The following is a 27,968-nucleotide window of genomic DNA, read 5'->3' as shown; positions in this document are numbered from 1 at the left end:
ATTGTGAACTTTCAAAAAGTGGGGGACACTTTTAGTGTTAATTAATAACTTTTTTGTTATAGTATTAATAACAAGGGAAGTAATAATAAAAGTTGTGATGTATGTATGTTAGTGTTATTTCGTGTTCATTTCAGCCTCTGTATAATGCAAGCATAGAAACAGATTCAAGGCAGACCTTCATAACAGCTTAGACTGACTCAGATTCTTGCGATAAGATTTGAAATTCAGGTCTTCAAATACAAAGTATGGTATTTTTCCTGAACTTTTGCTAGGAAGACGTCCTTGTCCTCTTTTCATCCACCAAAACCAATGCCCCAAATTGTTGTCACCATGGACCTCCCTAATGTGACTTTCACAATCCATCACATTTATGTCTTTGATATCACTTTAATTAGATAAATCTTTGAACAGTAATTATGATAACCTTGTAGTTATCTAAGGATTCATTTCTCACTTGGCCTTCCCTAATATCCCACCAAAAAGATGCCAAGATCTTATGACATGCTGATGGAATTACAACCTCGATCTGGAAGAATTGCCCTCACTCCTGTGGGTGTTAAAGGGGAAGATTTGATTGAAGACAAATATGTGCTGGGAACAGGTATGACCCAATCTCATTTATGTCAAAACTAATATGGCACTCAAAGTAGCCAACTCCACAATATCTAATTAAAGTGGCTCCAACAGGGTCACAGAAGCAGCCCAGTTTACACACCCCCACTGGTGAATGTTGGTGCCACATGTACTAGGGGATGCACACGCCAGCAGAGCCATGATGTGATTCTGACATCTTCTCCTCCTCCCCACTGTAACTTGGGCAGATTCTGATTAGCCTAAGCCAATGACAGTGGTTGTATTCCCCTTGTGTGAAATTGGCTGGGGAGCAGCATGAGCCTCAGTTCTGGCCAATGAAACATGAACGAAAGGCTATTATAGGCCTCTGGGGAAAACAAAAGAAACAGCTTTCCTCCGCAGTTTGATGTGGTGGCTGAACCTGCAGTCGTCATCTTGTGACCATATATCATTAGGATAAAGTGACACTGAGGATGTGAGAAAAGGTAGGTAGGAAAACCTTTGACGACGTTATTGAGCCACCACTTGGGCTGCTCCCCAGAATGTTCAGTTATGTGAGGCATTAAGTCTCCCCTGTGGAAGCTGGGGTGGGAGTTTTTGGACTCATACATGAAAGCAACCCAACTGAGATCCCATAGAATCCACCAGCCACCCCTGAAGGTTGTCTCCTCCTTACATCTATTTCCAAGGTCCCTTTTCAGGCTGAGCGTGGAGGAAAATGATTACACACTAATAACTGTACAAGAAAAGTGGATTTGAACAACTTGCCACCATCAACCCAGACCCTCCTCATCCAATAAAATGAGACACATTCATTTCAGAAAATATCCCAAAGGCATGGGTTTGGTTCCAGAGTGTAAAGGAGGTCTGGTCAACTTCCTTTTTTTGTATTCCCATGCTTCAAAAGAAGTGAAGCAATGTCAAAACAGATTACAAAAATTGCGATTTACTCTAAATATTATTTATGTTAATCAAATTCAAGCTTTTATAGTGTATGTAAAAATTCAGTACACTGCAATTACAATATTTGCAAGTGAATTGTAGGATTCACAGAGAAATGAAGTCCTAGTGCATCATAGAAAGTGTGGCCCAGGGACCTAGTGAAAGTGGCAGGTGACCATCCCATCTGTCAGTCTCGTCAGTGCAGCTCTATGAGTTGATGCATAAACCTAAGGGAAGATAACAACAAGAGTCTGAATGTGTGGTCCTTCATCAGTATGAGGCCCAGGTTATAAACAAATAGAATACCTTTCTCCGTCTTCCTCCTGCCCCATGCATGGGGGGCTCTGGTTGGCTGCTGTGATTTTTGTCTCTTGCCATACTCCTGTAGAGCACTCCCTACGAACCCGTGCTTTTCACATGCTGACTCGTTTAATCCTCATAACAATCCTCTGAAGGAGGCCCTACTATCATCCACATTTGACGGGTGAAGAAACTGAAGCACAGAGAAGTGAAGTGAATTATTCAAGGCCATAGAGCTGGTAACGGTAGAGTCCAGATTAAAATGCAGGGCTGTGGTCCCAGAATTCACGCTTTTAACCAGTACGTTACTACTCAGTCTATGGGCTGATACAACAATAAAACCAAGTGAACTTGGGGGACAGAATGGGTAACGGTCTCTCAAGGCCAGGGAGCATGTGGAATTCGTTGGTGCCACAGTATAATCATCTCCCACGCCTCTCACCCTGGAGCGTGCGCTCACGTGTTTTCTGCATGACAGGTGCAGCAGTGTCTTCTCAGCTGCGGGGGTGAGGTTTACTTCCGTGTACGTCTACAATCCCTTTAGAAAATTTTTTCAAAGCCACCGCTTTGCTCTCTAACATTTATCTCTAACCAGGTTTGACTGTTGATTAGAAAAAAGCCCTTAAAATAATCACACAATTCTGAAATTAATGTCATTTATATTTTTCTTTTGAAACAATTTTCATATTATAATCACTTCAGTAGTTTCTAAATTCAGTCTCATAAAAGGCCCTGCAGAACGGATGGTCTCCATGCTCAGAAATGCTTTGCAAAAGAGGCAAAGCATAATTATTAAAACTGACCTGTCACAGAATTCCCATTCTACTCGCTGAAGGGGGCTGACAGGGGAAGTGTACTGAGGCCTTGTGGAACTTGGTCCGGGACCAAGTCTGACAAAAGGAGTATTATAGAAAAACTGTTAGATCACAGACTGCGCTGTCCAACAGATCTGGGTGTAAATCCTGCTCACCGTGCCAGTGGATGGCAGGCTATTTCTGTACGCTCTCTGCGCCTCAGTATTGTTACCTGCAAAACAGGGATAGTAGGGTGCGGTAAAGAAACGTATGTAAAACACCTGCACGTGTACAAAGGAAGAAAGAAACTTCTGCCCTTCCCTCCACCTCTACTCAGGTCACTCCTCAGAAAGCACTGATGTCACAGGGTGAGTTTCCAGACTACTAATATGTCAAAGGCAAAGATTACACTTTGTTAAAATATAGTACATTCCCTCTGCTTCTTGCTTTCCCCTGGCTCCTGGAATAAGCAGAAATCCCTGGCACTTTCTCTCTCTTCCCTTCTGCTTATATATATAGTACAGTGGTTTTTGTCTCTCCTGGCCTTGCAGCTAAAGGGTGGAAACACTGAGATTTGAGTTGAGAGGGTGGGGGAAGTCTCATGTGGGCTGGGAGCCTAACCCATCCACCACAACCAAGCAGAGAAACCCTGGTTGTTCAGCTAATGACAGGAGGCACTTGGATCTCCAAGGCCTGTATATTTATAGCTCCCAAGGAAACTCCAAGGGGGTGGGGGAGAAGGGTTTGGAGGAATAGGATTTGGAGATTCCCAGGTCTTTGGCTGCAACATCCACTAACACCACCTCACAAAATACAGTGGAAGCCAGCACACAGCAAAGGAAGCCTCCCTCTCTTAAACAAAGGCTATATGCAACCCTCCTCTTCAATTCTAATGACAGGGATGTGTCCACTCTCCTTTTTAAAGTTCTCTTTCCTGCACTAGCAACCAGACAGCCCTTGGCTGGAGCTCTAGGTCAGACCCTCAGGAGTCCTTCTCGCCTAGGAGAGGATGGTGGGAAGTAAGTGGCCTGGCATCTCAGCTCCGGCCAGGCCATGAGCAGGCTGCGTGGTGTTTGCAGTTGGCCCTGGGAATTATGAGTGGTAAAGAGGTCTCCACTTGATGACAGACATTCACACAGTGCGCTTTCTCTTTCAGCGGGGAAGTCAAACTTTTTAGGGTGATAAGATCTGGGTTTCATTTTTCTCATCAGAAATAGATTCAATGACCAGAGTGTCATTACATGTTTTCATGTTCTACTGAAAATCACACAGAGCCAAAACAATGCAAATGTCCATCACCAGATCAATGGGTAAGCAAAATGTTGTACATACCTACAATGCAATATTATTCAATCTTTAAGAGGAATGAAATTCCGACACGTGCTACAACACAATAACCCTTGAAGACATTAAGCTAAGTGAAATAAGCCAGACATAAAAGGACAAATATGGAGCGATTCCACTTATATCAGGTACCTAGAAAAGGCAAATTCACTGACAGAAAGTAGAATAGAGGTTACCATGGCTGGAGAAAGGGGATGAATGAGGGGTGTGCTTACTGCGTATAGGGTTTCTGTTTGGGGTGATGAATAATGGTGATAGTTACACAACATTGTGAGTGTATTTAATGCACCTAAAACTGATTTACGGTATATTTGTTGTTATGTATATTTTATCATAACCAAAAAAGATAAAAGAAAGAGAGAAAGGACTACCGAGCAGTCCCGGATAATGACTCCGTGAAAGGGGAGGGACCCCGAATCCCACCGGGCTTCCCGACTTCCACATGTCACTGGGGCAGATCTTTTCTGAGTGACTGAGAAAAGATCAAAGCCAAAGGAAACAATGCTCTTCCCAAGACCTGGCAAAGAGTGCTTATTAAAGCAGTCCAACTGACAAAATAATGGACTCCCTGATTGTTTCTGTTCATTCAGGGGAACAGCACGCCCCAGTGGCCGGGAGGGGCAGGCAGCGCTCAGCTTTCAAAGGCTGCTCGGCCCTTGGACCAGATGGTAACCCAACAAGCCTGCTGTAGTCTTGTAAGTTATGACCATGCATATGATTTATTTCAAAATTCAAACTACGAAGTCTTCAGATATATCTGAAAAAAAAAATGATTTCCCCCAAACAATGGCATTTTTTGGCTACCCTAATAAAACTTAATTCCTTCGTGTCTGCTTATGAAAAATAAAATTTTTTTAATTTTATTGCACCATCATAAACAGATTTCCTCCTACATGTTTTCTAGGATATGTTAATTTCATTGGTCTTCTAATGGTCCTGGCTAAGGATACAATAAATGTTTTTTTAAGTATATATATAGTTCTTTTAATCATGAAAAAAAGTTACCTGTCAGCTATAATTCAGTGGAGTTGAATAGAAAGACCATAATTTACATCTGTTTCTTTAATCCTAATAATGATTGTAAAAATAACTAAAAATTCTGGGGGTTGTCATGGAGACACCACTACCCTTAATGGGAAAAATATAATTTGTTGAGGAATATCTAATAAGACAGAATAAAAACTAACAGAGACAAGCAAACAATCAAAATCTTTAAATTCTAGCATTTCCTCTTTCAGTCTGGATTATTTCATAACAACTTACTTAGTGCCTGGAAGTGACCACAACAAAGAGTGATTTCCAAATGTGGCAAATTTAAATAGAAGCTCCAGCCTAGTTAGAACACAGGGGAAAAAACCCACTTCATTTTAACCAACTATAGTGTTTTGACTGGCTTCCAACTCTGAGGGACCCCGAGGTGGAGAAAGGGAGCTATGTAATGAATAATGGATAAATAGGATGCAGTCTCTACTCTGCAAGAGCAAGCAATCTAGTGCACAGACAGCAATGTGAACTACAAATGTGAACCACATAAGTAATTTTAAATAGTCTGGTCATCACATTAAAAATTAAAAAGAAACAGGTGGGATGAATTTAATAATATATTATGTTTAACCAAAATGTATCCAAAACATTAACATTTCAACATATAATCAATTTTTAAATTATTAACGATATACTTTAAATTCCTTTGTTCTTTTGTTTGTTTGTTTTCGTTGTTGTTGTTCTATATCTTTTAAAGTCAAAGCGTCTTCTTTACTTACAACACGTCTCAGCTTGGGCCAGCCATGCTCCAGGCGTTTAATACCCACATGTAGCCAATGCTACTGTATTGGACTACGAAGACAGTAGGAGGCATATAAGATATGCAAATAGCTCAAAAGCAAGACTATCCCTTATCAGGGCTATAACAAAGCCATAATAAAACATCCAGGGCACCTTCAAAGAGGTGGTTGCATCTGAATTGAGTCTTGAGAGTCTTTAAGTTAATACATGGTATACTCAGACTTGAATTATATAAACAGCTCACTGGAGGCTGAAGGAAAGATTTAAAGGTTGGGACAGAGAGAAAAGAAATCAGGCAGGAGTCCAGGCAAGAGATGTTGGGAAACTGGGCAAACACCAGGGTGAGTTTAAGAGGTATTTTGGGGGTGGAATTAGATGTAGTGACTGACTAGAGATAGAGAGGGTAGAAAGCACAGCAGGTGGGTACCCAGCAACCATTTCTCTTTCTTCCCTGGTAACAGAAACCTGATTTTGCTCAGGTGTTCTGTATCCTCTGCAGTGCCTTGTTTTGGAGAATATGAAAGAAAGGATTCCCAGCCTCAGGAGTGTGGATCTTGATTAGCATAAGCCAATTAGAGTAGCTCTGTCTTTTCGTTGACTGGCTTTGGAAGAGACATGGAATCCAATTTTGGCCAATGAGACTGACAGGTTAGTGTACAAGGGTGAGGGTAGGATTCTGAGAAGGGCTTCTTAGATCTTAAGATACATGGAAGTCTCTGCCTTGGTGTGGTGGGTATGTCATGTCTAAAACTGTTGCAGCCAATGTCATGCTAAGGTGAGTCAGCCAGCATCTGAGAAAGGCAGTGGAAATATGGACTCTTGATGACATCATTAAAGCACAGGAATAACCAACCCTGGAAACATTTCACCTCTGGACTTTTTGTTGTGTGAAAGGAGACATGTGTGGCTTATTTAAGACACATGGGTTATCTCTTATTTGCAGGTTATCTCTTATTTCCACTCTAAGAGGTAAAGGGACGAGTCTAGACAATGCCCAACCACTGGTAAGAGCCATAATGTCTTTCCTTTGTTCAGCATGTTATATAGCATGTGAAGCTCTTTTACCTAATGTCCTCATGGAATCCACCTAATAGCCCCGGAAGGCATTTAGGAAGACACTGTTGTCTGCTTCTGCCTGCACAGTGTCCCTCTCCCTCATTCTCCTTTGCATTCCCAGCCCCTGGTACAGCACCTAGAATAATAATAATAATTGCTATCTCTTAAGATATTCTATGTGTCAGAAACTGTTCAGTGTTTTATATACAAAATCTCACTTTATTTCCTCATTTACAATAGCTTACAACAGCTCTGTGAGTTGGGTTTTATTATCACCATTTAACAGATGAGGAAACTGAAGCTCAGAGGGGTTAAATAAGTTCAAGTTCTCAAAGTTAGTGACAGAGTTGCAATTTGAACCCAGGTATGTCTCTGTAAAGGTTATGTTCCTTACCACCATGATACAATGAATGGCCCAAAGCAAGTCTATACATTTACTGAATAAATGCATGAATCAATTAAATAAGTAAATAGATGCTCAAGGAGATGAAGTATGTTGCGTAAGGTCACCCAGCTGAAGACAAATTCATAATATGACACAGGTCTTCTAACCCTAAGTCTCCTGCCCTTCCCACCACATCCTATGACATTTCCAGGTTTACTGGGGTATAATTGACAACCGATGACCAACATTTATTTGGCACTTGGTTAGACACCACATTGAATGATTCCTGGCAATTGTTTTGTGTTTGATTCTTCTCTGTACAACCAGAATGTCCATTCCTTGAGGCGGCACACCCTTTTCTGTAGTTCCCACAGCGATCAACATAATGTATTTTTCATGGTTAAGAGCTCAATTTTTAAATACAGTTATCATCAAAATACATCTTTATCATAGTTAGGATGACCATATATAACTCCTGGTTTGCCTGCAATGGTCCTGGTTTACATCTGTTTCTGTGTTCTAACTAGGCTCTATTATCAATAGAGTAATAATACTCTCCAAAGTGTTCCTATTTGAACAACCAATTATATGGTCACCTTAATCATGGTAAACAAAAGCACAGCTGCTTTTGGATGAAAATGGATCCAATAGCCATCAAGGTTCATACTCAACGCTGGAACACAGAGAGCTTTCCTGCACAGGGCCACACATATCTTGCCACCCCTTGCCTGCCATTCAGCCCATATTCTCCTTTCTCTCAAAATCTCTGTATCAGGGCTTTCCTTCCAGCAGCCCTTTTCCAGCCTGCATCTCACATACTAAGGCTTACCCCCAATAATGGGGTAATACGTTTTGAAAAGCCAGGGAAATACATTGTAACATTGCTATTACTGTCTAGCTCTGTTCTTGCCTTAAGTCCTTTTCAACTGAAGATCAACACCCATTTGTAAACAGCAAAACAGGACAAAGCAAACCTTTCATGTCTAACCATTTACCTTTTGGCTTCTATGTCGTATGCAAATATGTGTATGTCTTGGGAATGTGGGCCATATGGGAAAGCAGAATATTCTTTTACCAGCAAGAACATATAGTGGTGGCCACAAGAGATTCCCAACAGGTTAATACACTCACATAAGGAGATGTCTTAGCATAGGAAACCTACCAGAGATTAAGTTTTTGTTCCCTCCCCCCTTTTTCATTAAGATAAATGGCAAAAATCCAGTCAGAAGTAGCCTCATTTATGATTATAAAAGTAGGGCTAGTGGCCCTACTATCTACAGGGAGAAGTGTTTCAAGATCCTTTATTCTGAGGATCTAATAGAGAAGTTGATTCATTGCTTGGGTGAAGGACCTTGGAAAAAAGATTCTAAGAGGAGGCAGAGGCTTAGGAGGTCTTGACTCAGCACAACTGGGTCTGACCTATGTTCCCAGAAGTGGCTGCATAGGTGAACCCTCTTGGTTGGGACATTCCCTTGGCCTGAGTGGTCAGCAGGACCATCTGAGATTCCCTGCAGCGATGGACAAGCAAGGACAGACTGCAGAGAGCCAGTGTTCAACACCATCACTGTGTAACAGTGAGAAGCAAGTACAGGTAGACCCATGACACCTCAGCAATCTAGGCAAGGCATGTGGAAGTGAAGGGCCATTTTTTTAACGGAATAAGCCCTAGAGATCGCTAAACAATTAAGGAGAGGTATCAGATCAAGGGAGATATATTGGCATGCCAGCTAATAGGGTGTATGGGAGTTCTGAAGATTTAACTAAAGAATAGGAGGAATGCAATGTCAGTTGTACCCCAGTTTGTGGAATAGGTCTCACGAGTCACAAGTGCCTCTGATGAAAGAATCAGGCTGGATGAGATTATCCTGGTAAGAATTTGGCCCAAACACACACTATACATAGTGTGTTTTCTTTCATGATTATTAACTTTTTCCTATTAAAATATCCACTAAACAATATGTCTTATTCACCCCTGGCAATAAATTATGCCACAGTCCCCATGCCATCTTTCCAATAAGGGAGTGGCTGATAACTTCTGGAAGGATTAACACAGTCAAAGACACAGTGGCTTCCTCCTCCGTCTCATATAGCTCTGTCTTTAAAAATATATATTTTATTATTCCTTCAGGAACGTCTTTTCAATAAGCAAAAACCATCTTTTGCTGTAATCCTTTTTCCTCTCTGTGTTTCCTCTTGAGTTCCAAATCAATATTTACACATCACCACTCACTCCGACTGTTTACCTAAGATGGTCTTCAGGTCCCGTCCTCAACCTCTCATCAAATAACCGCACATTTTCCATTATTTAATATTGTCTCTCATAACATTTCCACCTTGACAGGAAAACAACTTTCCAAAGTCAATGATATTTCTCTTTTAAAAAGAAAATTAGTTGAACATTCAAGGTGCGATGGTGAGCCATGAGAAGAGCGTCCAAAACTGTTTGCTAATTTCTCACTGTTCACTCCATTTTCATTATCTCTCTGGAAGCTAATACAGAGCATGCGCTGATCTCAGAAGGTGGTGGACCAGCTGCTCAGAGAGGGCTTGCCATCACTAGCCCTTGTGATTTTTTCCCCAAAGAGTAAGAAGGAGAGGGACAAAAAAAGGCAAAAAGAAGAGTGGCTGTTTTCTGTCTGTCCTAGCTCTGACAAAGTATTTTGAATTCCAGTGGTGCAAAAGATCTCATTTTCCCATGAAATTATTTTTCAGTTGTCCTCCTTCATCACCCCTGGTCCCAGATAGTCACCAGTTCTGATCAATTATATCTCAGAAAAACATATTGTTTTCCTTCTCTTCATCTCTTGCCCACACTCTTGTCTTCATTTGTTTTTAGCAAAATGCCCAGACAATACGCCTCCAACAAATACTGATGGAGTGAATGTGAACATAACTTCTTGCTTGCGCTGGTGCACTCATTTCCTGACTAGTCTCCCCTCCAGACAATTCCACACGCAGCTATGAGAAAGGCTATTTTTAAAAACTCACATCTCTCTATGCCACTTTGTTGCTTGCAAACACTAATAATACACCACTGTCTTCAATTTCAAGTCTAATATATCAGCCTGATATTACAGATTGTTTCCCAGTCTGGCCCCTATCTGTCTTTCCTATAGCTCTTGACCCTCTCCCTCTACACTCCTACCCCAACCACAGCAAGGGGCAGGGTCTTCTTAAACGGCCATGAGCTCTCTTGCCTCTTCATCGGTGTCTCCAGCAGAGGCCTCAGCCCCCACTACCTTTCCTCATACTGCCTAGCCTTCTACCAAATAAAGCCTGAATCAATTGTTTATTCATCAGTTACAAATGGTCATTCACTGAGCACATTCTAGCTGTCAAACCCTGTCTTTATATACCATTCCAGTATTTCTTTTAATCCCAACAGTAACAATGAGAGTAAGGTATTAATTTATTCACTAACTTGTTCACCCAGTTAATAATGGCAGATCCATATTTAACCTCCTACATCTGCCATCAAAGACCAGGTGTTCTTACCCACCATATACTCCACATCCTACCCCATCCCCCGCCATGCGTCTCTAGTATATATCTTTACCGTAGTGCTCACTGCCTTACAAGAGTGTTGCTGCTGACAAATAAAAGTTCCTTGGAGGGATTATGAACACCTCAATAGCAAGGCTGGTTCTTATGTATCTCTGTATCTCTAGAGCTAAGCATAGCTCTGGCACACAGAGTACGCAAAAAACATTTTTCTTTTTCTTTTTTTGTAATTGAATTTGAATCTATGTACCGAAGAATAGGAAAAAACTTGATCTCGACTAAATTGGACAGTTGAGACACATGTAGATCTGAGAGCTCTTTTACCTAAAAAGAACAAATCCAAGGATGCAATTAGATAATAAGGATGCTGAATCTCCACTTCCATCTTCAACTCGCTTTATAAATTGCTATTTTTAACTCACCTGGAGGAATCTGGTGTTGTAACATTCATGACAACCATCTGCAATTCAACCACCCAAGAATACAAGCCAATACCTCCCACATTTTCAATAACAGCATTGCTTAATCTGAAATTCTTTTTTGGAAGACAAAGAAGCATTCATAAAATGAAAACAGTAGTGAATGTTGATAGTGAGGAAGTTTTACAACAAAGCGTCTTGCTGATTTACACAGTGCTTCCATGCCAATCGCTAGCAGAAATTTTTACAAAGATTCTCTCTTCTAAGCCTAGGCAATATGCCGGAAAGGTTGTGTCTTTAAAGACAAGGAAATTGAGGGAGAGAAGAGGGGGAATGGAGGGAGAAAGGAAGATCGGAAGGGAAGGGGACAGAGAGACTTGCCTTTTAATTTCTTGGTACACTGGGGAAATTGTAAGCAGTAAAATGAAGAAAACATACTTCTTTTTTTTTTTCTGGAAGGAGTTCTTATCTGAATTCCAGGTAGGTCTTGAGAATATTCTAGGGACCTGCCTATTCTTAGGGTCAGGAGAGCAATATTTTCTTTCCTACTCTTATTTCAATCCAGCCATACAACAAAGAGTTCTGGAGAATGAGGAGCAGGGAGTCATAAAGCTAGACATTAATCCCCAAATAAGATGAGAAAAAGTCATCAAAGCTCCAGGCTATCAGACTGAATTTTTAGGGGCTATAGTCACTATTATTTCCTTCCCTTGTGTGAAAAAAACAACCGAGAAAATGTACAACTACCCCCAACACTTGCCCTGGGCAGCAATATCTGATGCTCAGAGTATACCATTGGTAGGGCATATGGAGGAGACACCAGCTTGGTCCCTGATTAAACAATGCTCAATACTTATTCTCCCTTAGTAATTCAATAAAAAGCATTTCCAAGGCCATACCAGACCCTAAGAGGTTAGTCAAGATGGTGGTTGATAAACAAGCTGACCCACGGTTATTATGGCTGTCATCCCATTAGCCTGGTTCTGACAGGATTTCCCAAGAGCTACTGACTGGTAATCCACAGATTTGGCCTGGTTAGAGAATACCTCATCCCATTTCTCCCAGTGGAGCACCTCATATATCAACAACTCGTCATGCCAAGAACACAGGGCCTGGGCCTGGCTGGCCCGGCTAGCGAGGGACTTTATTTTTACAATGCTTATTGTTGCTCCTTTATGTCCAGGCAGCGGGCTCTGAAGCAGCTGGAAACAAAAGCCAGCTGGGGGCCCAGCTGAGCTGCCAGCTCCTCAGAGCCTTCCACTCCGGAAAAAAAGGATTGGCCCAAGGCCATACTGCTAAGTATTGTGGGGAGGACAGATGACAACATGAAGAGAAAGGGACCTCCATTCACCCTAAAGCAAATGCAAACTGACATCTGGACTGGTGTAGCTGAGGTTCCAGAAGAGCGTCTAGCTGTCTTAACCAGATTCAGCAAACTCCTTGCTAATTCAGGTGCACGAACAAAGGCCAGTGCATTCGTGGAATTCCAACCATCGCACATACGCTGTTGCTGTTCCTTTCAAGTGTACAGAGCAACTCAACCTGATCTTAACCTGGTTTCAAACTGAGGTGTATTTGTGCCCTCTGATATTGAATCCATATCTCCTTTGGCATAATCAGCAGTCATTTAAATTCAACAGTTCATGACGTTAAGTTCTGCAAAGGTTTGCTCTCATGAATATGACAAACACCCCTTATACTCTTGTTTACCTTATTTATTGTCCCAGCTTGGCCTTCCTTCAAAGACATCATAGAGATAAACCCAGGGCTGCTTGAGGTCAAATAAGCATAAATTGCCAGTTAGCAGAGTACAAGTGGATGAAGTTTTTCCTTTATAAATCGAACCCTGTGTTCTGTCCCCTTCTCACGGGAGCCACGAAAAGTTTGAACAGATGTTTAGACTCAGGGGAGGGACGCTTTACTGCTGCTCTATTTACTTTCTCCAGCAGGATCCATTTTCATTTCCTTATAGACCAGAGAGAACAATTCTACCAGCCTAACTGCTACCAGCCCCTGGGGGAGGGGAAGCCTGGGATCCCAGTTCCCGGGAAACATGATGAATTAAGAAAGGAATGCGGTACATATGCCATGGAACCACACTTACTTCTGGCTTTTAGTTTCCAAAATTAGGTCTGCAAATTGGCTGGAGCGGTAGCTTGATCTCTGCGTGCGTGAATTGAAGCTGCTGATCAGCTGGAACATGAATCATTTAGCCCAAGTCTTTTTCGCATCGGCTTTACTATAGGCAGCCTCTCTAGGTGAGCACAAAGGAGTGTGTAATTGTACGAAGAACCCTCCTATGCCCACGTTGTCCTTTGATATTTATTTTCCTGAAGTATCTACCCTGGGATTAAATAGTGTTTGTTTGGGGCATTATAATAAAAACTCTCCACAAAATCTCTTTGGTGAAAGTACATTAATGGAATCACCCAATCAACAAATATTTATTGAGCCCTCACAATGTGCAAGGTGTTGAGTAGGTGAGGTGCAGCCTTGTCCTTTAAGACCTTATTTAGTTGGAGCAACAGAAATATTTATAGATGTGGCCGAGCAAGGACTTTTATTTGTCTCCCACAGTCAATCACTCCTTCCTTTTAGAATTCCCCAAGCTGGGGCATGTGGCTACCCTACACACTATGTTTCTTGGCTTAAGTATAGTCATGTGACCAAGTTTTATCCAATGGGATATGAGTAAAAGTGAGATGTGCATGTCCTTAAAAGGAACCCACTTGTTTGCTTTTCCTCCTCCCTCTTCTCAGGGCCCAGAATGTATACGTGGGAGTGTGAGCCAAACTCTACCATCACGAGAACGACACAGTAGGGGATGATGGAGTAACTCAAACAGAGTTGGGCCCGGAGGACTTTAGAGGGGACAATCTCTTCTCCCTTGATTGCTTATCAACTGGGGTGAGGGGGAGAGAGAGGAAGAGAGGGAGAAAGAGAATGAGATCCCTTCTATTTTGTTGAAGCCACTATCAGTCTCTGATAAAGCAGCTGCATTAATATCCCAGCTAATATATACACATTTCCCTATTGACCTGGAGTTTCTGGAAACCTCTTTATTACCTTCACCCCATCAGCAAGCCTACATAGAATAAGTGCTCACCTCATATTTGTGGATGATTATACAAAGATACAGTTAATAAAAATCCCATTTGCTCTTATAAAATAATTTAATACCATTACAAGTATTATAAGAAGATAAAAGGATTAACATATAAGGGAAGCTCCAAAGTGATATCTGGCTTGGCTTCTAAAGAGCTTTAAAGAAGGCAAGGGGAACATAATATTAATCCATTAGTTTCTGAAAGGTGAAAATATTTCAGAACAAGGGGATTTTATCAGATAACTGAAAGGCATAGAGATAAGGTTAAGAGAATAAACTTTTTTCTAAGGTCAAGCACATCTATGTAAATTAGCACTGGTCTACAGACACTGCTAGGTGGATAAGGTCTATTTCTAATAAAAGAAAAAATAGATGGAAAATGGTTGTCCAACAACAGTATTGCAGAAATATACCTAACATCAGTGCTTCTTGCCTGTGACTGTTAAGGCTGTGTTAGAATAGCTTTACCCTTGCTGTGTCACTTTGGCAAATCGCTGAATGGCTGTAGGCCTCAGTTTTCTCATCTTTACAATGGCAATTCATCCAACAAACATTTATTGCTTGTCTACTACGTACCAGGCACTGTTCTAGTCATTCTGTCCAAGGTAGACAGAAAAATGGCAGTCAGAATAAAGAAGGAAATTATGTGGTATATAAAAGGTGAGAAGTACTTAAGGAGGAAATGAAGGCAAAGGAGGGCAGGAGTACTGATGGCAGCGATTTTATTTATTTATTTATTTATGTATTTATTTATTTGGCAATTTTAAATATGTGTGCACAGTGGGTCTCCATGAGCAACGATGTGGCCCACGTCAAGGCAGTAGCAATGGAAGTGGCAAGCTATGGCTGAATACCGGATATACTTCGAAGGCAGAGTGAACAGGTTTCTCAGACAGTTGTAAGTGAGATGTGTGAGAAAGTGACAGGTTAAGAATGACTCCAAGGTCTTTGGCTTGAGCCAAACTGGTAGTTGTCAGCCAATGGCAGGGGAAGGTGAGGGAAGAGTAACTTTTGTCCAAAAGATCAGGAGTCCAACTTGGGGGACGCTGTGTGTGATGGTTAATTTTGTATGTTAATTTGACTGGGCCACAGGTTGCCCAGGTATTTGGTCAGAGATTATTCTGAGTATACTGTGCTTTTGTATGAAATTCACATCTAAACAGGTAAGACCAGGTAAAGCAGATTGCCCATCCTCATGTGTGTGGGCCTCAAACAATCAGTTAAAGGTCTGAATACAACAAAAAGGCTGACTCTTCTGAGTAAGAGAATTCTTACTGCTTGACTGTTGTCAAGCTGAAACATTGACTTTTTTCCTGCTTTTAGACTCCAACTGAAACATGGGCTCTTCCTGGGTCAGCCTTTAGACAAGAACTAGACCATCAGCTCTCCTGGTTCTCAGACTTTTGGATTTGGACTAGAACTAAACTGGGTCTCCAGTTTCCTGATTCACCCTGGAGATCTTGGGACTTGCCTGTACCCATAACCTTTATAATAAATATATACATACATACATGCATACATAAATACTTATATCCTATTGGTTCTGTTTCTCTGGTAAACCCTGACTAACTTATGGTTCTTGAGATGCCTATTAGATATTCAAGTGGTGAATCCGGTAGGCAGTTGGATATGAGTCTGGAATTTGGGACATAGTTTAGTGCTGGTAACAAATATTTGGGAGTCACTGGTAGAGATGGCATTTTGAGTAGGATCATTGTAAGAATGAATATTGATAGAAAGGAGGACCTGCCATTGAGTCCTGGTTCCCTGGGATGTCTAAAGATCAGGGACATTAGCCACAGAGACTGAGAAAAAGGAAGTATGCTGTCCAGAAGCCAAGGGGAAATCACATCAAGGAGGAAGGACTAATCTCTTTTATCAAATGCTGCTGATTAGTTGCTGCTATTGGTAAATGTCATTGCATTCAGCAAAGCAGTGGTCACTGATGACCTTAAGAAGTGAGGCCACAGCTTTTTGGAGTGTGTTTAAAAACTAAGGTGAGGAGGAAATTTGGAGACAGTAACTATGAACTTTCTTTGGAAGAGCTTTGTTTAAAAGGGGTGCATTTGGAGACAGTAACTGTGGACTTTCTTTGGAAGAGCTTTGTTTAAAAGGGGTGCAAGAAGAAAGGACTGCAGTTGGCAGGGAAAGAGGGGGAAGTCAAAAGAGAGATTTTTTTTTTTTAATGAGAGAGAGAACAGAATTTTAATATCATCAGCTGCCATTTATGGAGCACCTGACTGCGGTGCTAGGTGCTTTACATGTGACAGCCCACTTAATCCTCCAAATGGTTTTGCAACGTAGATCTAAATGCCTCCATCTTTCATGCAAGGGAACAGACGTTAAGAGAGAGTGAGAAACTTTACAAAACCACCCGCAGTAAGCGGCTGTGCCAGGACTGAAACCCAGGTGCTTGTAAGTTGAAAGCCGGTAATTTTCATTCCGACAGTATATTTATTGCCTCTGTAACAGAGCCTGCTACTCACAGAACCCACCTCCTGCAGGGAGATCAGACCTGCTGCGGCACTGGGCAAATGTTAACTGTAGGATTCTCATCACAGCATGCAGGAAACCTCTAATCGTGCAGAGCAGTGTGCAAAGAGATTGGTATCCTTCTCTGGTCCCAGTCTTTAGGAAGGAGGTGTATACTACAACATCCTTACATGCACTTCTATACACAGAGCTCCATGCAAACAACCCTTATGTCACATCTAGCGGGAAGAACAGACACTAGTGTGCCAACTCTATTTTCAGATTGGGGAGGCACTGGAAAGAGGTCCTGCCCTTTCTTACTTACCGCACTGGTATGGATCCAAGGAGTTTCATAAATGTGAACTTGCTGCTCCTGCAGTTGCTACATAAAGCTGAGGGGGGCGCTGTTCTAGAGATGGGCTGCAGTGGGAAGAGGCAAGAGCTCCTGGGGTCTCCGGCTGTGGTCAAACCCCAACAGGTACAAAAATCCAATATACCAAGATAAAACCAGGCTGCACTATTACAGATTCTTTTTTTTAAATACATATTTTTTTCCTCGGTGAAAAATAAGTTGCTCCTAGAATCTCTGTTTACACTCAAAATAAGATTTGATTATAAAGCTATATGGAAATTCCCTGCACTGAAGAGATATATGGGTGAGGGCTGGGAATGAGGAGAAAGTGTCTTCCAAACCTATCGTAACTACATAAGATGATGACCCAATACCTCAACTCGGGGGCTGGGGGTGGGGGGCGGTGCGGGGAGCAGCAAAAGAAAGCAGGTGAGGATCTTAAGGAAACTCCCTCAGTTAAGAGCAGGACAACCTGGAAACAGCCATTTCAATTAGTGCCAGACTGACTGGGAATGAAGATTAAGAGGTAATTTTAAGGATAACTTGCTTAGCATACAGTCCTCTACTACAATATACTTCATTTTTTCCTCCACGATGTGGCACTAACCTCATTCTCCTTTCCGTTCTTGCAGGGCACGTATTACTAGTCATAAAGGGCCTTTAATTCTCACATAAAGAACTCCACTGCAAGTCCCACACACGTTTCCTTCACCGTGGAGAACACAGTAATACTTTCAGAAAATGCTATTTAAAGTCCCTCCAGCCTTCCCCCTGCCCCCTAACACACCTTATTTTCAATTATTCTTAACAAAATAGCCCATATTTAGTGCATTCACAAAGGCATTCTTTAAATTTTTTCAGAGATCTATCCATCATCTCTGGGTTATGACTTAGCAAAACAGTAGAAGCCTGGTCATCAGCAAAAATAAATAAATAAACAGTGAATTCCACTTAAATTTGGAAACAATTGGACTCCATTTATAATCTTAAATTTTTTTGGTTTTCCTTTTGTTTTTTTTTTCTTTTTTTTGGTAATTTTTGTCTTTTTATGTTTATTTTTAAGTATATTTTATTGATTGTGCTTTACAGTTGTCCCAATTTTTCCCCCTTTGACCCCCTCTACCCAGTACCCCCCTTCCGTCCAGCAATCCCCCCACTTAGTTCAAGTCCATAAATCGTGCATGTAAGTTCTTTGGCTTTTCCATTTCCTATGCTATTCTTAACATCCCCTGTCTATTTTGTTCCTACCAATTATGATTCTTAAACCCTGCGCCATTTCCCCCATTCCCCCCTTATTCCTCCCATCTGATAACCCTCCAAATGATCTTCATACTTATGATTCTCTTCCTGTTCTGGTTTGTTCAGTTTGTTTATTGGTTTGTTTTTTAGATTCAGTTATTGATAGTTGTGAATTTGTTGTCTTTTTAATGTTCTTGGTTTTGATCTTTTTTTCCTTAAATAAGTCCCTTTCAAGAAGAGACTGGCAAGAAGTAACCTTTCTTCTCTTATGTTTTGATCTGTTCTTTCATTTGGGCTATATTTCCTTGTCTCCTCCATTTGGCAGCCTCCCTGTGTCTGTTTCTGTGTATTAGGTAGAGCTGCTTTGACTCCCTGTCTTAGTACCATGGCCTATGTAGAAAAGGCACCTGTTTGGGGCAAAGCCTTAGCTAATTGCCAGGGTGGGGCAACCCACTTAACTATTTTGTGGCTCTGTGTTTGGGGAGAACTTGGAGAGAGGACAATGTTGCCTGGCTTCTGGAGGTTTGCCTGGCACTCGCCCCATTTCCAGTCACTTCATCTGCTTCCACCTGCTTCCCATATGCGACTGGCACCTTTCCAGCAGCTGTTCTGGTGGTGAAACTCAGAGTGGGTGGGATTGTGTACATTCTAAGGTTATGCAAGCCCTTTAAGTGGAGAAACTCCAGCAGTTTCTTCTGCCACCCCAACCCCCACTGGTTTTTATAGCCAGAGGTAATGGGGGTTCATCTTCCTGGTGCTGGAACCCTGGGCTGTGCAGGCTGGCCTGGGGCTGTAATTCCTCACTCCCAAGGTGTCCCTCCCAATTTTTATCCACCACATGTGAGTGCAGAGCCCTTCGCTCCACCACCTCTCTGCACCATGCCACCTGTCTGTCTATCTCCATGACTCCACACCTCCTGTCTGGATGAATGTGGCTTCTTTAAATCCTTGGTTTCAGACTTTCATACAGCTTGATTTTCTCACAGTTCTGAGTGTTACTAGTTTTGAGATTTTGTTGTAATTCTTTCTATGGTAGCATAAGGAGGTGAAGTGTGTCTACCTATGCCTCCTGGACTGAAAGTCGAATTTTTGTTTTTGTTTTTAAATTTTTTTCTTAATTATAGAAATAATACATATTCATTGAAAATAAATTCAGCCAATACAGAATAACATAAGAATAATGTGAAAAAATCTTACAATCCCATTCTTCAAAGGGTATAATTAACAATTTGCTGTCTATCCTTCCAGATTTTTATTTACATGTAATTCATATATGTTAGGTATCCCTACCATGAACTTCTTAAAGTTGTATGTGAAATTTTGTGTGCATGTATGTATATGCATTTTATTTTACTTTTTAAAAGATTTTATTTATTTATTTTTAGAGAGACAGGAAAGGAGGGAGAAAGAAAGGGAGAGAAACATTGACGTGAAAGAGAAACATCAATCAGTTGCTTCTTGTGGGCCCTCAACTGGGGGCCTGGCTGGCAACCTAGGCCTGTGCTTTGGCCAGGAATCAAACAGGTGACCTTTTGGTTTGTAAGGTGATGCCCAATCCACTGAGTTACACCAGTCAGGGCTGTATATGCATTTTAAAGGGAAAAAGATCATAACTTTTACCAGTTTTCAAAAAAGATTAAAATATATATTACTATATAGTTAACATAACATAAAGTATACCATAATAAAGTATAATATATATATAACTATATGTACCTTTCTATTTAGTTTACAAAGGTCTAGCCAAAATCTACATATGAGTCTGAAATTTATTTTTTCCATTTATGTTTTTTTTCCATTTTAGAAGTAATTTTTCTTGTTCCTAATACTTTTAGTCACTGGGTTTTTCTCCCTTTAAGTGCCAGAATCTGGGGCTTGGAGACAGAAAGATCTGGATTGAACTCCAGGCTGAACCACTTACAAGTTCTATAAGTTTGACAAGATACTCAGACTTTAAAAGTCTCAATTTTGTCATCTGTAAAATCTATTAGAATTATAATGGAATTATTGCAAGGAATAAATAGTAAAATATATTGTAGGCAGTTGGCACATGCGATGACAGCATATAATGAATATTCAGTAAAATTAGTGCTTTTTGTAAGTAGAATGAACTTGGTCCAAAATCATATATATAACATCTGGAGAAGGTTTTTAAAATCAGGATTGAGGATGACAACAAAGTAGATTATTGAGAATAAAGCTGAAACCACACTCTGGGGTAAAATAGTATGACCCATTACTTAAGAGAAAGTCAGCAAGCAAATGATGATTTGTACAGCTGTAAATGTTACAAGGGATCAGGTGTCAGTCCCAACCAGCACAGCTAAGGGAATTGCCATGAACTGAGCTAATCAGGACTCCACTCCTCTCCTATGATATTGAGAGGGCCACAATCAATACCATTCCATGCTGGGATTGGCCTTCCCATTCTGGGTTTTATTATGCAGTTCTCAGACTTCACACATGCAAATACTGCAAGTTCAATGTAATGTAATATTCCCTTTCTTTTGTGTGATGCTGGTGGTTTGCTTCACTTACTAACACAGAGACAGCTCTGGTCTTTAATCATACCTGCAGTTCTCTCTACTCCCAGCACCCTTGCCCTGCTGCGTCCACTGTTTACCTCTGGCACACTGGGTAGCCCACAGCAACGGGCAGGCCTGGTATAAGGCCCTGCCATGACCACCACTCATCTGGCAATAACTAAATTCCAGGCATATACTAAACACTTTGCATATTTTAGTTTTGTAATTTCACAGCAATTCTGGAAATTATCATCTCTATTTTGCAGATACAGGACTTGAGGTTTAATTAAAACAAGGACCTTGTGCAATATTACACACTTAGCAGGGGACAGATTGAATCTCTTTATTCTGGAGCCCTGGAGCTTATGAATGCTACCTCTACAGCTTTTGCTTCTGTGTAATGAGCTATTGGGTTGGCCAAAAAGTCTGTTTAGTTTTTCCGTAAGATAAAAGACATATTTTTCATTTTCACCAATAACTTCATTGATTTGGATATTTTGAGTATGTTAGCTATCTCCCATGTGGTATAACATTGCTTGTTCTCAATTGATGTCTTGATTTGATTGTTATCAACTTCAACTGGTCTACCCAACTGTGTAGCATCATCCAACGAGAAATCTCCAGCATAAAACTTTGCAAACCACTTTTGATACGTTCCATCAGTCACAGCATCTTCTGCATACACTGTACAAAACTTTTTTGTGTTTTAGTTGCGTTTTTACCTTTCTTGAAATAATAAAGCATAATATGCTGAAAATATTGCGCATTTTCTTCCATCTTCAATATTAAAATGACTACACAAAAATTCGCCTTTTGATGTTTTTATTTTTTAATGAATGCTGATATGACAGCTGTCACAATACAATCTAACAAAATTGTTTTGAATGAAGTTAAAGACAACTAAATGCTACTAGAGCCATCTTACAGAAAAAAAACCAAATGACCCTTTGGCCAACCCAATACATGTTACATTTACAAGACTTTGGTGGAAAAGGAGAAACCATCAATTTGGTACCCACTGGAAGTTTCCTTTGGACAGAGCAGATTCTGAAGCACCAGCAGGTCTTCTTACCATAAGGGGTCTTTCTGCAGGATGGCACTTTCAAATTCACAGTCCATACCTGCAAATGGGAGCTGTAATTAACCCCATCAGCTTTGTAGGAAAACCAGTAAGAAAACTGATCAGAAAGAATAAATTATCTGCATAAATTATCTGTGGTAGGTAGAATAATGGCCCACAAAAATGTCGCCATTCTAATCCCTGAAACTTATGAACATGTTACCTTATATGACAAATGTGACAGCAGATATAAGAATATTGAGACAAAAGAGTCTCCTGGGTTATCCAGGTGGGCTCAATGTTAGCACAGGTGTCCTTATAAGAGGGAGGCAGGAGCACTAGAGTTAGAGGAAAATATGTGACAACAGAAGCGGGGGTCAGGTGATACGGGAACCTCTAGAAACCGGAAAAGGCAAGGAAACAGATTCCTTCCCAGAATCTCCTGAAAGGAACTCTGCCCTACTGACCCATATTAGGCTCTGACCTTCAAAACTGAAGAGAATCCATTTGTTTTTCCACACATTAAATTTGTAGTGATTTGCTACAACAGCCATAGAAAACCAAAACAATGTCCGTATCCTAAGTTTCTTACAACAATATTGTTCATATTAAACTTGAAGACCTATACCCAGTTTATTTAAGTTCCTAAGATTAATGTTTCTTGGTATTTCAAACAATGCATTAGTGACATTCTGATTGACCTGGTTCTCCTTCTTCATAAAGGAAATGAATTTAAATACACCTGTGAGCTTTTAAGTGAACATTGCACTGAATTCTCTAGATAACGTACTTCCAAAACCTAAGAGAGAAGGGCCACTTCTTTCCCTTGGGAACCAGTGTAGGCATGCTATCATCTAATTGACACATTATAAACAACTACAAGTATATACCAACAAATTAGACAATCTGGGTCAAATGGAAAAATTCCTAGAAACATACAATCTTCCAAAACTGAGTCAGGAAGAATCAGAAAACCTGAATAGACTAATTACAACTAATGAAATTGAAGCAATAATCAAAAAACTCCCAGCAAACAAAAGTGCTGGACCGGATGGCTTCACAGACACACATTCACACACTGACCAACAGCTTTACAAATCTAAAACAGGCAGGCATGATCAGAGGTGAACGCAAATTCCTTTTTTGCTCAGACACTTGTGAACATTTTCAACACCCACTTACAGTAGGAGCTTTCACCAGCTCAGTTGTAGGAAAGTTAAAAACTCCTAATTTTGATTCTAATAAGTGACTTGGAGAAAAGCATGGTCTCTGTTTACGTATACAAATTTAGAAGCACTGTGAAATCTCAAACAAAATTAGCCACCAGGGAGGGAAAAAAAAAGGATAACCTAATAAAACCCAGGCTGAGCCACTCACATTCACAGGACTCTGGATAATTCTGGGTGGTGGACCAAAGGAGGAGCAGCCAAGCACCGACAGGAGATCCAGCAGCCCAGGAACAGAATTTGAACCACAGGAACAAAGATCACGCAGACTAACAAGACTTTTGTTGTTCTTGTCATCGAACATGAAGAGGAGTCCTGTAGTTGGAAGGTTCCTGACATTACCATTGCTTTTTGAGTAAGCCAGAAAACTTCGGATCCCAGAAGTGCATTCTTGGTGGCCATACATTTCAGAGAAAAAGCTTTGGTTTTTGGAAAACCTGCGATGTGTCGCTGGGCTCTCCAACTGGACACTGTAATGTGCAGATGCTAGACAGCTTGGGAATAGCCAAGGAACATCAGTTTTCTCTCTTGCATTAATCATTTCTCCATTCAAGAGCTCCAAACAGCTGAGCATGCCTAGCATTCTAGACAAACTCCCTTAAAAAACTCATGTAGAGCTGGTATTATAGTCGTTAGTTAAAAGTGTTGTCATTATTATTTTTTAGGGATTTTCCTTGTTACCTACAGTCTCTTTGCAGACAGGCTGCTTCTTACTCTCTGGTAGTAACAATTTACATAGAAAAAAATGACTTAAAATGTCAGATTCCCTATGCAAATGCTTTGTTGTTTTCTTGCAAAGAAGTAGGCTGGCAAATAGTTGCTGTTTCTTTACCAGGAAAAAACAATTAGAGTGAGTGATCTGTCTGTGTGTGCCAGATGTCATCTGGGACAACAGGGAGTCTTGACCCACTTGGCAAAAGGCATGAACTTCCAAGTCTCTTTTTCTCCCCCAAGGTACGGGGCAGAGGCAGACCCAGTCCAGATTTCCATAAATCATGATTTCAAAGAATTTTATTTTCAACACAGCAATTTGTTTAATCTAACACTAAATGTGGCTTAATCCTTATGCTGGTTGAAGACTGTTCATATAAATGTTTAAAAAAACAGGTAAAATCTTTAGACTATGTTATAATTAGGCTGAAGAAAATATGATCACTATACATTTATACATCATCAAGCATAACTAATGAGGTTTACATGTAATCCCCCAAATCAAACATAACTTATGATGTACTGAGTTCAGATAAATGAGCTTTCTTAGTCAATGCAGCTGTGGCTCTGAGCTAATTTCCAATTCCTCCTCACTGAAGTTGCATGTGCCCTGACTGGGAATTGAACTTATGACCTTTTGCTTTACAGGCTTACGCCAAACCAACTGAGTCACACCAGCCAGGGCCCAATCTTTTCTTATTAACAAACCATTTCCTGGAAACAGGTGTGCCCCAACTTAAAAAAAAAAGGGGGGGGACCTACAATGAAAGAAATAACCAAACGAAATATTCTTTCATTTTATAAGCTTCATTGAAATAGACACTTCCCTTGTGCATAGTTCATTAACTTACTACCCTTGGGAAGAAGAAAATGGAGATGTAACTCTGAAATGATCACTTAACCAGTGGGAAAACGTAATTCAATTTACAAAATCTTTACAGTAACTCATGATATTTGAAGTGAAATATGTACCCATTAAGCTAGAAGAACTTGAAGAGAAAAAGACATACGTAGGTTGCAAGATATAATTTTCAGCCCCTGCCATCACCATCTCAAGTCACAAGTGATGGAGACCATGGGCAGTGAGTGAGGGTAGAGGACTCATCGCCTTTGATATGAGGTCTACCCAAGGCATGTCAGTTCTGCTAGCCAGGCTCTTCCCTCCCTCAGTTCCCATGTGGCCAGCACCAAGGTCAGCCTCCTTTGAATAAGAAGCCTTTAACACTGACTCTTGACATGTCTATTATAAGATGAGTGTTGTGCTAGGCTTTCTAAGGAAGGTGAAGATAACAAGGCATGCTCCCTGCCCTCTACTCTTGCCAATTTATGGTGACCAAATTTGACAGCCCAGATCTTTTGAAGAGTGTCCATAAATAGGATTAGGGGTAGAGCTGCCAGATGAAATAGAGGATGCCCAGTTAAATCTGAATTTCAGATAAACTACCAATAATGTTATGGCATATGAATATGTTCCAAACACCTCACAAGACATACTTATACATAAAAAAAAAAAAAAATCAATGTTTATCTGAAATTCAAATTTAACTGTGTGTCTTATTTGCTAGATTTGACATCCCTTCTTAAGGGGATCTAGAGGTTCTGTTATGAGCTTTGTGGACTAACTGCATTCTTAGGCTGTCCATCACTAGTGGGAATCTGGAACTGCTTTTCACTTGTGGAAGGGATCTGGGCTGATGACTCCCTATTTTCATGACCAATGGCCTATATTCACAACAGGAGTTTTTAGTGACATGAGGTGGTCATGCTGGGTTAAGGGTGTGGACTGACCCCTAAAGGCAAGACTTGGCCTTGAGGCCAAAAGCCTGTATTCTAGAATCACTTGTTAAAGGTGAGGGCACAGAACTTGCCTCTTCACATAATGTACTGACTACTCACATTCTTGACTAAAACTCCTGGTGCTGGCAATCTTTCCACAGCAGGAGGTCCTTGCAGAGTAAGAAGGCTAGGGGGTACAGATGGCTCTCTGGGATTAGTTGGTAGGAGTTAAGAATCACATAGGAAGCTTTATGATGAAGCAGATCCCAAGCCCTAGCCCTGATATCCAATTTTTTTTAAAGATTTCATTTATTTTTAGAAAGAGAGAAAGGAAGGCAGAAAGAGAGGGAGAGAAACATCAATATGTAGTTGCCTCTCACAGACTCCCAACTGGGAACCTAGCCCGCAGTCCAGACATGTGCCCTGACTGGGAATCAAACCAATGACCCTTTGGTTCTCAGGCCATAACTCCATCCACTGAGCCACACCAGCCAAGGCTGATAACCAAATTTGATTCTGATTCCAGGGTCTTATTCAGCCTCAAGAATCTGTATCTTTCTTTGATTCTGGCCCCAGCAGTTGGGGGCCTGCATTTCGGCCTTGCACCTCTCCTCTCTGGCTCTGGGGAACACTCCAACCAAAGGCCCTTAGGGGTCCATTTGGGTGGGTGTTCTTCTCCACTGACCCAGCAGCTCAGATCCAGCTGGGACTTTGAGTAATGAAAGGACCTAGCTTCTCTTCCTATGGCACATCTGTGCAGCCATTTTTCTCCCTATGTCTCCAGCTCTGACTACAGTATGGGTTGCCAAAAATGTGTCCCTTTCGCCAGTCACTTCATATTGCTAGCGTTCCCAGACTTCATCTTCCTATTAGCATGGCCTGGCATTTCACTGAGGTTGCCAAGGTAGCTCCTGAGTCATACAACTGGGAATGCCCTGCTCTGTACTGTCCCACATCTAACATGACAGTGTTGAGTGGCCATATAACCTCACTCTTATAAACAAGCTCAATTTGCTGCTAAGAAGTTGGGGCTGTGACAGACATGCCCTTTGAGACAGGACTCTGCCGTGGCAGGTGACGAGCAAGTCCACAGGGAATGGCATGTCCCCCAGATGGTCATATCTTATAGACACATAAAAGAACCCTACTGAGATGTCCTTAGTGACAGGCTAAATTCTGGCATGAATTAACCCCCGAGACGAGATATGGATAATATGTGGGGTGCATGATGAGACTGAAAGCAGCCGCAATGGAAAGAGTAAATGCCCTGGAATTAGCAGCAGACCCCTGCCCATACCTGGGATAATGTCCAGCAAATATGCTCCTTAACTCCAGTTCCAGAGAGGGCAAACCCAATCTCTCCTCAGATGTTTCATTCATCCTCTTGCCCATTTGACAAATATTTATTGAGCACCTGCCACATCTTGAAATTAAAAGACTCCTTTTAATTAACCAGAAATTGAAAGCCTACTTGCTCTGACAACTAGTAGTTTTTAATTAAGTTACCAAAAGTAGGAGGCAAGGCACTCAGACCTCTAGGGAGGACTTCCAGGGGGTAACTGGAGAGAGAGGCATTTGGCAAAGAAGTCCTGCCAGGCAGTCGTGTGAGTGGCAGGGCTCTGTCACAGAGAGGCTGGTGCCTCACAACTCCCAGCAGGCTACAGGAGCCCGAGGATGACTAGAAAGCTGCATTCTAAGCTGTTTGTGGTTTCATACTGTTCCTGCGAAGAAGTAAGGGCTCGATACAATTAATGATACTTAATACAAGTGTAAGCAGATCCTTTCATGTAAACTTGCAAAGATGATTAGTGTAGGTTTTAAGTTATGATTATTTGGAACCATGAAGGAGCCTGTAGTGACACCTATAAAACTGAGGCACCATCATTTCTGCTGAAATACAGCAGCTCTTATTAGATTTGTACTTACTGAACAAAGATGTGCCGTGGCAAAGATCAAAGAACCCTGTAATCAGACTGCCACTCAGCACATGGCAGAACTTAGAGATTGTATTTGAATGAACCAACAATCTACAGCCCTCTAGGAGCAATATCCACCAATCCTTCCAAAAAGTTGTACCTCAATTTTTCTTTGAGCTTTTGTCAATACTATTCCTTGAGCCTGAAACACCCTTCCCCAAAGCTTCTCCTGACTAATAAGGAAGTCAGTGGCCTCATTTCCAGTAAGGAAGGACTACACACTTGTTTCCAAGGTCAACATCAAGCTTGTTCATTTCCTTGTTCGTTCTTTCCTTCATTCATTCTTTTGTTCATTCATTCATTCACTCATTCATTAAGTTACTTGGTTTTTCAACCTGTATTGAGCACTTAATATATGCCAGCCCCCGTGGAGTGTTCCAAGGGTGCAAACATGAAACAAGGCACCTTGTTTACCTTTGGGGAGCT

General features: G+C 41.1%; 1 protein-coding gene across 6 annotated transcripts in view; it reads right to left on the bottom strand.

Moving 5' to 3' along the window:
• NCALD (neurocalcin delta) overlaps nt 1-27,968 on the bottom strand; it is a 377,772-nt gene that overhangs the window by 40,564 nt on the left and 309,240 nt on the right. The window contains exon 1 of one of the 6 annotated variants that reach the window (XM_090283493.1): nt 13,204-13,224. The exons of the other annotated variants lie outside the window; for them this stretch is intronic. The gene's annotated coding sequence lies outside the window, so the exon portion shown is untranslated. Of the gene's footprint in view, nt 1-13,203; nt 13,225-27,968 lie in introns of those variants that run through there. 6 annotated transcript variants of the gene reach the window in all.

The sequence above is a fragment of the Furipterus horrens genome, unplaced genomic scaffold, assembly GCF_987537825.1.
Source record: "Furipterus horrens unplaced genomic scaffold, mFurHor1.1.pri manual_scaffold_7, whole genome shotgun sequence".
In the NCBI taxonomy this organism is placed as follows: domain Eukaryota; kingdom Metazoa; phylum Chordata; class Mammalia; order Chiroptera; family Furipteridae; genus Furipterus; species Furipterus horrens.
Note: the sequence above shows the minus strand (reverse complement) of the source record. Positions and strands in the feature narration are given on the sequence as shown.